The following is a 13,561-nucleotide window of genomic DNA, read 5'->3' as shown; positions in this document are numbered from 1 at the left end:
CATCTTTGGAGCAACCACCACCCAACTCCTTGGAGTTCTCCCAGCCAAATACCAGCCATAGTCATCCCTGCTTAGCTTATGACAGGGGTGGTCAAACTGCGGCCGTCCAAATGTCCATGGACTACAACTCCCATGAGCCCCTGCCTGGCCTCTCCAGGGCAGAGTCAGCAGACAAAATTAACTGTGATAGATCCAGAGCCTGATTCAGTAGAAGTCAACGTCATGTGCCTGATGGAGTGGTGATAAAGGAAATGACTGCAGCCTTCTCATTGGTCATACAGTCATTAGAAATTGGCTTTTGTTCCATATTGGAGACCAAAGTCTGATTTCTCTTTCTGCATTAAGAAGTGCTGTTTGCTGTATGCATAACCTTTCAGCTACACTGGAACACAGGGGGAATGGTCTGTAGAAGTGCTTTCCAGATCTGCAAAGAAATTGTGTTTTGACTAGGCTTCTAGGCCACTGTCATGTTACATCCTTGAAGGAGCAATGGCTGATAGCATTGGTGAAAGCGGATGCCAGGAGTTGAGGATTGTTTGGCCAATATGCTTTGCTTATTGATAAGTGATAAGTGCTGACCCAGTGACTCCATGCCATGTCAGGGGCACCAGGGCTGGCCTGGAGACTTTGGGGTGGTCCTGGAGATGACCCTGAAGGAAGAAGAAGAGTTGGTTTTTATACCCCGCTGTTCACCGCTTGAAGGAGTCACAAAGCAGCTTCCCTCCCTCTCCCCACAACAGACAACTTGTGAGGGAGGTGGGACTGAGAGAGCTCTGATAGAACAGCTCTGTCAGAACAGCTCTAACAGGGCTGTGAGGAGCACCAGATCTTGCAACTGGCTGCCTGTGGAGGAGCGGGCAATCAAGCCCGGCTCGCCAGATGAGAAGCTGCCGCTTTTAACCACCACACCACACTGGCATGATTTATTCATTTTATTTTTTACATTATGATTGCCTTGGTGCCTTGCCCAGGCATCTGAGCCAGGCCGGTGAGGCAGAAATGAGACAAATCTGGGAAACCCTGTGTAACCCTCTATTCTTTGCACAGGTGACTTTTTCTTTTTGCTGCAGCTGAAATAATAAATTAAAAAAAATATATATATAGGAAGGTTTTCCTGCCTGGCGCGTCTTTGGGTAGCTGAGACCAGGCAGGGGCCCTTAGGCCAGGGCCAGCGCGTGTTCTGGCTTTCATTTCCAACGGCGCTTTGTCAGGATTCGAACCGGTGTCTCTCCTTTCTCCCCAGCCTGAAACCCGCAGCCTTTTCTCTGCAGATGCCCTCGGGGCCGGATCGGCTCTCCAGACGAGCCCCGGCGTGCTTGGGATGCCGGCTAAAAGGGCCAGCCGCTGAACATTCACCCCCGCCTGCTTCGGCCTGCCTGCCTGCCTCCCACCCTCCGCGGGGCCGGGGTCTGGCTGCCTGTCGCTCTCCCAGCCCGGCTCGGGTTTCCAAAGCCGCCGCGGCCGCTCCTCCGGGGCTATTCCGGGCGTGCAACCCGAGCCTGCGGCGGCGTCTATTTTAGCACCTTGGAGAACTCCCAGCGCAGCAGCAACTCGGCCGCGCGGCCTCTGCGTCTCCCCGCCCAGCGCACCTGCGCCGAAGCCGGGCACGATTCTGCCGCCCGTTCGCTTCGCGCAGTCTTCCAAGAAGAGCCCTGGGCATGATGGAGAGCAGGGGTCGACCCACAGCGTTCTTGGGGGACGCCAGTTCGGTTTGCCCAAGTGGGGGGAGGAAATCCAGTGTTCCCTCTGATCCACACCCCCCCCCCAGCCTTGCGGTTCACATCCTAAGCAGAATATGACAGGGGTAGTCAAATTGCGGCCCTCCAGATGTCCATGGACTACAATTCCCATGAGCCCCTGCCAGCGGACGCTGGCAGGGGCTCATGGGAATTGTAGTCCATGGACATCTGGAGGGCCGCAGTTTGACTACCCCTGGAATATGACCACTGCATCCATGAAACAAGCTCCTTCGCTTGGCACGTTTCCAGTGCAGGCTCCGGATTATCCAACAACCTCCATGCCTGGCCCTTTCACCGTTGCTGCCTCCCAATTTCCCCAACTACAGAGCGGAGTGGTTGACATCAAGAGCAGAATAGATTGTTGTGATCTTAAAATTGGGAGTGGGCAGTGTATCTCCTGTTTGCTGCTGAGCAGGGCTTCCTGTGCCAATGACCACAGCTTAGAGCAGGGGTAGTCAAACTGCGGCCCTCCAAATGTCCATGGACTACGAGAGAGCTACTGTTTGGCTGCCCCTGACAGTAGCTTTGACTCTTAAGAGCTTATGCCCTTTAAATCTTGCTGGTGCTACAGACTAAACTCTGGCTCTTCTCCTGCAGACCTTCTGGAACATGAGTCTCCTGACCTGGCTCATTGGAATTGTGGTCCATGGACATCTGGACGGCCACAGTTTGAGTACTCCTGGAGAGGGAACAGTGATGTGGGTGCTGGTTGCATTTGTGGCAGAGAATTGGTGAGTGACAAAAGAAAACCAGTCTGGGCACTCTTCCACTTGTCCAATGAGTCTCCCAAGGGCTTTCCCTTTCACCGTGGCAGGTGTGTGTCTTGGCTGCGATCATGTCTAGCTCTGCCCTAATCTCAGCAGACTCCAGTATACAGGTGGAACAGTCTGCACATGTATGCAGTAAGGGAGGCCAGGGATCTTCCACCCTGTCTTCCATCCAAACTATAATTGGGGATCGTCTTTCTGTCCTCCAGCTGAGCTCATTCTTCCTGGAACAATGACACAGCATCTAAAAAGGTAAAGGTAAAGGTATCCCTTGTACAAGCACCAAGTCATGTCTGACCCTTGGGGTGACGCCCTCTAGCGTTTTCATGGCAGACTCAATACGGGGTGGTTTGCCAGTGCCTTCCCCAGTCATTACCGTTTACCCCCCAGCAAGCTGGGTACTAATTTTACCGACCTCGGAAGGATGGAAGGCTGAGTCGACCTTGAGCCGGCTGCTGGGATTGAACTCCCAGCCTCATGGGCAGAGCTTCAGACAGCATGTCTGCTGCCTTACCACTCTGCGCCACAAGAGGCTCATGACACAGCATCTAGCAAAATTCAAAGCAGGGCCTCATCCACAATGGCCCCAGAATGTCTTCCCCCAAAGGGTTTTGACTGTGCAGAGTTTTAAAACAATGTTAGAGAGGCCTGATTGTAGTTGTTATGCATTTTATAATTTTTAATAATCACTAAGAAATCACCACAAGCTTTGGGGCAACAGGTTTCTCTGACCCCCTTGTTGGAAGTACCCATAGGATCCAGCTGTAGATGGTTTGGTATTGCCTGAAATTCCAGTCTCTCCCCCAGCTGAAAAAGAACGGTTGGTTTTTATACTGTTCTCTCCACTATTTGAAGGAGTCTCAAAGGGGCTTCTGATCGCTTTCCCTTCCTCTCCCCACAATAGACTCCCAATGTGACAGGTGGGTTTGAGGGAGCTCTGGGACAGGGATAGTCAACCTGTGGTCCTCCAGATATTCATGGACTACAATTCCCATGAGCCCCTGCGAGCAAATGCTGGCAGGGGCTCATGGGAATTGTAGTCCACGAACATTTGGAGGACCACAGGTTGACTACCCCTGCTCTGGGAGAACTATGACCGGCCCAAGGCCACTCAGCTGGCTGCAGGCAGATGAGAAGTGGGGAATCAAACCCGGATCTCCAGATGAGAGCCGTCAGTCTTAACCACGACACCTCTGGCTCTCTGAAATGCTTCCCACAAGGAATTCCTGTGACTGAAAATCAAGTTGCAAACCTTGTGAGAAGAAGCACATGGATCTCCATGGCAGCTGGTCAAGGGAGGATCAGTCCTGATCCCAGAAAAGGGAAGGGCAGACTCACCTTCTCAGCTCAAGCCTCTGCTGCCAGCAATTAACATGTCCAAGCACTGATATAACCCCTCCCAAAAAATGCTGCCCAGTTTTTCTCACTGCTCCCATTAACCAGCTGGCCTAGCAAGAGTTCCAGGGAGACTCCCCCCCCCCCAAGCATCGGACTGCTGTTTCCCTGGAATGGAAAGTCCTGGGGGGAAGGAGAAGTATCTGATTCCGTGCAACTGTCCCTTGATCTCGGTCAGATCGGAGCAGATGGTTGCAAAACTGAAACCCAGTAAGGGCACATGAAAAAAAGAAGAGCCACACGAGACTGTCAAAGGCTTTCACGGCCAGGCTCAACTGGCTGCTGTGGGTTTTCCAGGCTGTGCAGCACTTTTAGTCCTAGATGTTTCACCAATAACTGGGGCTGGCACCTGCAGAGGTGGGACACGGCAAGAGGGGAATCTCTCTGTGCCAAAATATGGGAGGGGAGTGGTGGTGAACAGTTGCTGGGCATTTGCAGGGGGGGTAATGCATCATATTTGGGAGTCTCCGGGGAGGGGGGGGCTGGAACTAGGAGTTAATAAGTGATTTTCCTTTGCCTTCCTGGAGTTTAGAGCTGTTACACCTCCGCCCCCAATAAATAAAATGCCCAGCAACTGTTCACACACTGCAAACTTTGCCACAGGGAGATCCCCCTCTTGCCATGTTCTATCTTTGAAGATGCCAGCCAACGTTAGTGGCAACATGTCAGGGATTAAACCTACCAGGCCATGGCCGCACAGCCCGGAAAACCCACCTGCCAAGAGACATTTCTTCTAAGCAGAGCAGAAGGAAGAGATCCAGGACTACCTGTGGAAAGAAAGCTGAGCGTAAGAAGCTGCAGTTTCAAACAGTGGGACCCTTTAAGGCTGTATCAGCACACTGCAGGCCCTGTGCATTCTTCTTCTCTCTTTGCCTGGTGGTCACACAAAGCGATATTCATGTGCACATCACCGCATGTATAAGCAACCTGCCCCTACCCCATAAAGGAGAAAGGCACCACATTGGAAGCTCAGTGTGTCCAAGGGACAAATTAACTTTGAAAACAACTGCAGAACCCTTAAAACTTTAGGCAGGAAACAATATTGTGACCAACGTATCTCACCCCCACCCCCCACCCCATTTCACAGATGGCAGAACTGAGGGTGGTGTATGGCAGCAAGCTCAAAGCCACCCAGTGAAATACAGGCTCGATCTGGGATTTGGACTTTGATACTACATTTGGAATCTAATAGCCAGTTCTGAGAAATACCTTGTTGTTTTTGCTTGTAAGGAGGACAGCTAACTGAACACACAGAGAGGAGGAGGAGGAGGAGGAGGAGGAGGAGGAGGAGAAGAAGAAGAACTTGTTGTTTGTACCTTGCTTCTCACTACCCAAAGCAGCTTACAAACACCTTTTCCCTCTCCTCCCACAAAAAAAAAAAAAACATCCTGTGAGGTGGGTGGGACAGAGAGAACTTTAGGAGAGCTGCTGTGTGAGAACAACTCTGAAAGAACTGTGACTGGCCCTAGGTCACCCAGCCTGCTGGATGTGGAGGAATGAGAAATCTAACCCCATCCTCCAGACTAGAAGCTGCCACTCTTAATCACTATGCCAAACTGATATGAGAGAGAGAGAGAGAGAGAGAGAGAGAGAGAGAGAGAGCGCAGCCGTTCTGCCTGTGAGCTGCAGACCTTCCTCTGAGATAAGGCAGGGAGGTGTCAAATGCCCTGGGGTTAGAATTGGCCCCTCTATAGGTTTGGGCATTGTCTCTGTGCCAATTGGCAGCTTTGGAGCCTGATCAAGCCTGCAAAGCAATTTTATCTGGCCCCTGGCAACCACACCGAGTCTCTGGAAGGCGTTATAAAAAATGTCCCCTTAGAATTTCATATGCTTTCGAAATCGCTTTGCACAGCTGTCAGAGACAATCCCACGTTAATGCCATTCCTCCCTGTTGGTGACCGATGCTTGAGTGGAAGGACTCCTGGCCAGTTTCCACCTGCTAGTTGCCTGATCTTTAAAAGTATTTCTCATGCTCATAAGCAAGGAGCACTAGGAAAAAGAAGAACTTTTGTTTTGTACCCCACTTTTTACTATCCAAAAGAGACTCAAAGAAGCTTACAAACACCTTTCCCTTCCTCTCCCCAGAACAGACACCCAGTGAGGAAGGTGAGGCTGAAAGAGCTCTGAGAGAACTATGCCTGGTCCAAACTCAGCTGGCTGCATGTGGAGCTTTTCCGGGTTAGAGGCCACCACTCTTAGCCACAACACAAACCTGGCATAGATTTGGGATCACTGATTACTTATGAGTTCTTAGTTAATGCATGCTTGCTGTAGAAATAGAGAGCACATTGGTAGATCCAAAGGATTTTAGTAAATGTTGTAAAAAAAGAGATAATGCAAAAGACTGAAAAAGATCTCTGTGAGATATGTATATACATCTTCCAGCCATCTTGGAGCGCCCTTCCCACTAGTAGAAAAGAGCCAGAGTCCAGGAGCACCTTCAAGACTAACAAAATTTGTGCCAGGGGAGGAGCATTTGTAAGTCTCTGCGCATTTCTTCCAATAGGGATTCAGATAATGGATTCTTGCTTTTTTCTACTAACCACTAGGTGGTGCTGCCTTTATGAGACTGCCACGACTTCCAAAATGGTATGCCACACCAACTTTAGATTTTCACAAAAAATAATCAAATAATTAAAGGTTCTTGTGAGTCCCAAGTACCCACAGAGGTTGGAGGATGGCTGTTTGATCAATGGCAGCTTTGCTGTCGTGGTCTTACCCTGCTGCAATGAGACTCTTGGGAGCAGAGGCAGAAGATCTGCCATGCATGCTTCATGTGCATCCCATCCAAAGTAGGGTTGCCTGGAGATTTTGGGAGCGAAGCCAGGAGTGGACAGGATCTGGGATGGGGAGAGACCTCAGTGGATTATAATGCTATGGAGACTCCGCTCCAAAGCAGCCATTTTCCCCTGGGGAATTTACCTCTGTGGCCTGGAGATGAGCTATAAGACCAGGGGATCCCCAGGTCTCACCTTGGGACTGGCATCCCTATATCCAAGACAGAGGTTTCTTGCCTTCAGAGAAAACTGAATCACTTTCCTGTTTTTGGAATGCCCCCCAACGGCCATCTTTTTGCTCAAAAGGCAAACTGTTAGGGGCATAAAAGTGACAGGATAATTTAATTTTTGTAGTAGAATCTGTAGTAGAATCGGAACACACACAGAACTGTTGAGAGGCAGTGTGGTGTCATGGTTAACAGTGGTGGCCTCTAATCTGGAGAACAGGGTTTGATTTCTCATTCCTCCTCCACATGCAGCCACCTGGGTGACCTTGGGCCACAGTTCTCTCAGAGCTCTTTCATCCCCACCTACTTCACAGGGTACCTGTTGTGTGGAGAGGAAGGGGAGGTGACTGTAAAGCACTTTGAGAAACCTGAGGCCTGCTGGTTGACTTTGGAGCAGTCACAGTTCTCTCAGAGCTCTCTCAGCCCCACTTACCTCACAGGGTATCTATTATGGGGAGAGGAAGGGAAGGGGTTTGTAAGATGTTTTGAGACACCTTTGGGTAGTCAAAAGCAGAGTACAAACCCAGTTCTTCTTCTTATGAAGCAAACCCTGCAGTGCCTTGGTGGAGATCAGATATTGGAACTGCAAGGTGGGTTCCCCGCCACCTGTAGAAAAGTGCAGCTGCGCCTCGAGCTGAATTTGGCAGCAGGGACGCACTCCAACCTCTGAGTACAGGAAAGAGCAGTGTGGATGGAGGTGGAAGATCAAGCAGAGACAATCTGCCTGTGGGCGGCAGGGAACCTCCCAAATTAGAAATTGACCAGACCAGCAAAGCTAAATTCACCCCCAAGGCCTGGAAAAAGAAGCAGCAGCAGCAGCAGCAGCATAGGGGAACAGGCAGTGACCTTATTTGAAGATTCTTTCCGAAAGAGCTGGCCATGAGCAACACAATCTGTTGGAGCTGGAATTCAGGGAGCCCCAGAAGGAAGCAGAAGGCCGGGAAGGCAAAATGACACAGACTGACTTAGGGATGAAGAAGAAAATGAGCTGGTTTTTATACCCCGCTTTTCACTGCACAAAGGAGTCTCAAAGTGGCAGACAATCACCTTCCCTCCCTCTCTCCACAACAGACACCCTGTGAGGTAGGTGAGGCTGAGAGAGCTCTGACAGAACTGCTTGGTCAGAACAGCACCATCAGGAATGTGAGGAGCCCAAAGTCACCAGCTGGCTGCATGGGGAATCAATCCCAGCACGCCAGATTAGGAGCCACCACTCTTACCCATTACACCATGCTGGGCAGTGGCCACCTTTGGGATTCTGACACAGTTAGAATCATAGATCACAGAATCATAGAGTTGGAAGGTACCTCATGGGTCATCTAGTCCAACCTCCTGCACTATGCAGGACACTCACAAACCTATCGCTCATTAACTGTCACCTGCCACCCCCTTGAATGTTCACAGAATCAGCCTCTCTGTGAGATGGCTATCCAGCTTCTGCTTAAAAATCTCCAAAGATGGAGAACCCACCACCTCCTGAGGAAGCCTGTTCCACTGAGAAACCGCTCTAGCTGTCAGGAACTCCTTCCTGATGTTTAGATGGAATTTATTTTGCATTAATTTCATCCCATCACCTCCTGTGATCTGAACATGATACTCCGTTTGATACAGCCCAAAATCCCATTTGCCTTTTTAGCTTCTGAGTCACACTGCTGACTCATGTTCACTGTATGATCTACTAAGACTCCTAGATCCTTTTCGCACATGCTACTGCCGAGACAAGTCTCCCCCATCCTATTTTGGTGTATGTGGTTTTTCCTAACTAAATGCAGAACTTTACATTTGTCCCTATTGAATTTCATTTTATTCAGTTTAGCCCACTTCTCAAGCCTGTCAAGATCATCCTGTATTCTGATTCTGTTGAGTTTGCTACCCGTCCCTATTTAGTATTGTCTGCAAATTTAATAAGCACCCTCTCTAATCCCTCATCAAAATACCATATGTTGAACAACACAGGCCCCAGGACAGATCCACTTGTCACTCTTCTCCAAGAGGATGCTGAACCATTAACAAGTACCCTTTGGGTACGGTCTGTCAACCACTTATCGATCCTCCAGTTATCGAATTAGGATCCATACAGAATTCTGCCAACTTGTCAACCAGAATATCATGTGGAACCTTATCAAAAGCTTTACTGAAATCCAGATAAACTTTCTCAAAAAAAGAGATAAGGTTGGTCTGACATGACTTGTTCTTGCTAAACTCATGCTGAGTCTTAGAAATCACAACTCTCTGTTGGGGGCCCAACTATCAAATGGCCTCCTCAGGAGATAGGGCCACACATGCCACTGGAGGGAAGAAGAACATTTTTAAATACACTAGAAGGAGGATAGGTTCAGGTGGGTGGTGATCTTAGTCTGAAACCGCAGAACAAATTCTTGTCTTACAGCACCTTTAAGACCAACCAGGTCTTATTCTGGGCATCATGTGCACAGGTACTTTGTCAGATACAGTGAAGCTTATTTTGCAAACCTGCTACCTATATGTAATGACATGCTACCTAAAGGTGAGTTGCTATCTAAATTCAGGGGGGTAGTCATATTGAGCCAAAGCTGCAGAACAATGAGTCCAGTGGAACCTTTAAGACAACAAAGTTTTATTTAAGGTTATAAGCTTTCCTTTTGCATGCACACTTCATCAGATATAGTGAAACAGACTTCACCCACCTGCTACCTATATTCAGGCATGTAGCCGCATTGGTCTGAAGCAGCAGTACAAAGTCTGAGTCCCATGGCACTTTGGAAACTAAGCTTTTTAGAACTGTTTTATTCTTGAAATTGTTAAACATTTTCATTAGGCTGTATGTTTGCATTGTATCTAAGGAAGCGGGCATGCACATGAAAGCATATACTTTGGATAAAACTTCTGACAAAGTGTGCATGCACACAAAATTTATATCTTAAATAAAATTTTGTTGGTCTTAAAGATGCCGCTGGACTCAAACTTTGTTCTGCTGTGACCTATAAGTAATGGCTGGTGACACTGCTTCAATGTATGTGTGCATGGCCACAAGAGCTCATGCCCACAATAAAACTTTGTAGTCTTAAAGGTGCTCTTGATCTAAAACTTCATTCTACTACAAAGAAGAGTGAGAGAAAATAAAACCAACACCTTGGTGGGGAGACACAACTGAAGCAATCTTTATTATGCACAGCCAGTCAGATCTCCAGTGGCCAGTCAGAAGCCCCACTGGGCAAGAACCCTATGGCTCTACCCACTTAAAAAAAAACACTTGGTGGGTGCTGGCAAGCACCACAGTGCCCATGGGCACCGTGTTGGGGACCCCTCGTCTAGAGGCAGCCCACTGGTTCTCACCCCAAACCTTCTTCCAGCACCAAAAGGCTCTCCCCCACGAAGCTGCATGCGACATAATGAGTTAGATTTTAAGTCTTTCATTTGGATTTTGTTGCAGCCGTTTCCCAGCTGTGTTGATTGAGTGTGTCATGACAACTGATTGCTACATTGTGCCAGCTCTGTGTTGGAGATCCTGCACAGGTCAGATGGTTCAGGAAAGTGTCCCCCGAGGGCCACCATCTGGCTATCACTCTCAGACAACCCATGCTCTGCAGGCTCCCAAACAACCCCCAGCGGCAGCCCCCAAGAAGAGTACTTGGTAGTAGTCTTTTTCAGCGTAGGAAGTCTGTACAGTAAAACCGAGATGGACAAGGCACAGGCCAACGTTGGCCCCCTATCAAAACAGAGAGTCATCCAGTCCCCTTTTAGCTTAACCCGGAAGATTTTCCTCTCCCCAAAGGCTTGAGAATAATCTTAGTAACTCAAGAACTGGGAGTTTCACATTCACAGTTCAAACTTCTCAATGAAAAAGGGGGACTCTCACCCTTTTATTAATCTGTTCTGGGCCAAAATGGCTCCCAAGCCCCCCTGGAACAGGCATTAAACAAACAAGAGTACTGCAAAAAACAGCAAGATGAATTACAGACATTTGAAAACAATATTTTAGAAATAAAAAGGGGAACTCTCACACCTTTATTAACCCATTCCAGGGCAAAATAGAAAAATTGGTTTTTATTTGCCACTTTTCTCTACCAGGAGTCTCAAAGGGGCTTCCAATCACCCTCCCTTTCCTCTCCCCACAACAGACACCCTGTGAGGGTGGTGAGGCTGAGAGAGCCCTGATCAGTGCTGTGGCGAGCCCAAGGTCACCCAGCTGCTTGTATGTGGGGGAACTAGGAATCAAACCCGGCTCACCAGATTAAAAGATGCCGCTTTTAACCACTACACCAAGCTGGCTCTCTGGAACACTCCAGAGTGGGCTCTACACCAGCCTTTCTCAATCTTCTTACTCTTGAGAGACCCTTGAAACAAAGAAGTAGCACAATTGTGCAGAATACGGTTGGGAAGCATAGCTGTATATATGTCCACCTGGGACCCCTCCCCACCCCCTCTAGGCCCATCATTGGCCATTTTGGGTTGGGGGGAACAGGTTGACATAACCATATATGATCACATCTCCAATAAAGATTTAACAAAGTCTAAAAATATATTAAACATTAACTGCCACCCTTTCGGGGGTCCTCAAGAAATCCAAGGGTTTCAGGAAACCCTGGTTGAAAAAGCCTGCTCAATACGCAGACATAGCATATGCTTACTGGCAGTGCTTTTCCCATGGATGCCCAGCATGTTTTGTGAGGCTTTGTGTTCCAGGGGAGAGGGTCTGTGAATTTGAAGCCTCTACTTCAGGGCTAGTCAAACTGCGGCCCTCCAGATGTCCATGGACTACAATTCCCAGGGGGCTCCTGGGAATTGTAGTCCATGGACATCTGGAGGGCTGCAGTTTGACTACCCCTGCTCTACTTGGCCCAGGGATTGTTCTGTCCATTCACAAACCCATAAGAAACAACTACCCAGCACCTCCCCAGAAACCTCCGCTCAGGTTGGAATTCAGCCACTTAGCTGTGGAATACTTTCTCTCCCCCCATTTCTGGAGGCATTTTGGACAATATTTCTGAGTTCTGATTTCCAAAACATTGTTCTGGAAAGCCTTGAGTGCACCCCAGATTATTAAAATACTAGGTTTTAATGCCTATTCCAGCCTGTTCCAGGGTGTTGTAGATATTTTTAGATCAAAACAGGTTAATAAATGCACGATATTTCTGCCTTTGGATTTCCAAAATATTGCTCTGGAGTGCTTGAAACATGTTCCACTGTTTTTTTTTTAGATAATAATTTTTGTTTAATGCTTGTTCCATCCTGTTCCAGAGGCATCTTGGCCTGGAAAGGGTTAATAAAAGTGTGGGAGTTCCACCTTTTCATTTCTAAAATATTCTGAAGTGTCTGTAGTGCATCCCACTTTTTTGTGTCGTTTTTTTGCAGCACTCTCATTTAATTGCCCCGGCTGTTCCAGAATGTTCTGGAGGCCTTTCGGCCGCAAAGGGCTGATAGAGGTGCGGGTTTTGTGCCTTTCTCATTTCTCAAATCATGTTCCAGTGTTTTTTGATGCATCTCACTGTTTCCTGCAGTATTCTGTAGTAATGCCAGTTCCGGGATATTCCAGAGGCATTTTGGCCCGGCAAGGGCTAAGGAAAGCGCGGGATTTCCGCCCTTCTCATTCCTCAAATATTGTTCTGGCGAGCCCGGGGGCATCCCACTGCCTTTGGCGCCCCCCCCCCCAGCTCGTTTAGGGCCCCGGGCCCCGTCTCCGGCCGTGCCTTTTGCTGCACGGTTACTTGTACGCGCAGCAGCGGCAGCGGCAGCAGCGGGGGGCAGGAAGGGCATGTGGCCGGCGGGGCCAGGTGAGCGGGGGAGCCGGACTACAGTACCCAGCGTCCCTGGGCGGGGCGGGAGGAAGTGAGCCCCCCCTCTTGGAGCGCTCCAGCCGCAAGGGCCGCGCGAGCCATGCCGCGGGCGGGCAGGATGAGCCGGGGAGCGGCGCGACTTTCCCGGGACGCCGGCGGGGAGGCGCTCGCCTGGGGCGCCCGGAGCGCGGCTGCCAAGCGCGCCGCGCGGCAGTGGGCAGGAGAGCGCCGCGGCGGGCACGGGCCGCCCGCCTCGCTGGGCTCCGGCTGCAGCGCCCGGGGCGGCGGGAGAGCCTGAGCGCCTGGCTGGCTGGCTGGCTCCGTCCGGGCATGGAGCAGCAGCCCCGCGCGGGCGACGCCGGCCCTTCTGCACCAGCAGCAGCAGCAGCAGTAGCGGCGGCGGTGGCGCGGCGAGCCCACTCGGGCTGCGGCTGGCTGCCGGCACCTGCTGGCCGCGGCCGCTCCGCTGCAGAGGCGCCCGCGGGGCGTAGCGAAGCCCTTGAGTGCCCCCGCGAGAGGCCGGCGCGGCTGTCCCGCGGCGCCCACTGACCTTCGCCGGGAGCCCCCGCCCGCCGCCGCCGCCGGGGGTAGGTGGAGGGCCACAGCGGCGCCGGGGGCAGGCGAGCGAGCGGGCGAAGCGGCGGCGGGCCTCCCCCCCCCCCCAGCTCCGCAGGGCGCTGCAGGCGCCGCGTTGGGGTGGGAAGGCAGGCAGGCAGGCGGAGGCGAGGGCTCCGGGCTTCCCCGCGCCGCCGAGGCTGGAGGGGCTCCCGCTTGGCCAGCAGCCGGCCGGCCGGCTCTCCCCGCCGTCGTGGTCGTGGTCGGAGGGCGCTGGCGAAGCGGGCGGGCGGGCGGGCGGCGGGAGCGGCTGCGCCAGCGTGGAGCGTGGAGCGCGGCGGGCGG

The 13,561-nt window shown here is 50.9% G+C and overlaps 1 protein-coding gene across 2 annotated transcripts in view; it reads left to right on the top strand.

Annotated features, from left to right (window-relative positions):
* The first annotated feature begins 2,356 nt into the window (after positions 1-2,356).
* Positions 2,357-13,561, top strand: part of FAM78A (family with sequence similarity 78 member A) — a 42,982-nt gene continuing 31,777 nt past the window's right edge. The window contains exon 1 of one of the 2 annotated variants that reach the window (XM_077305648.1): positions 2,357-2,470. The gene's annotated coding sequence lies outside the window, so the exon portion shown is untranslated. Of the gene's footprint in view, positions 2,471-12,773; positions 13,249-13,561 lie in introns of those variants that run through there. The other variant, XM_077305647.1, reaches the window with a different exon arrangement.

Source organism: Paroedura picta, chromosome 12 (genome assembly GCF_049243985.1).
Source record: "Paroedura picta isolate Pp20150507F chromosome 12, Ppicta_v3.0, whole genome shotgun sequence".
In the NCBI taxonomy this organism is placed as follows: Eukaryota; Metazoa; Chordata; class Lepidosauria; order Squamata; family Gekkonidae; genus Paroedura; species Paroedura picta.
Note: the sequence above shows the minus strand (reverse complement) of the source record. Positions and strands in the feature narration are given on the sequence as shown.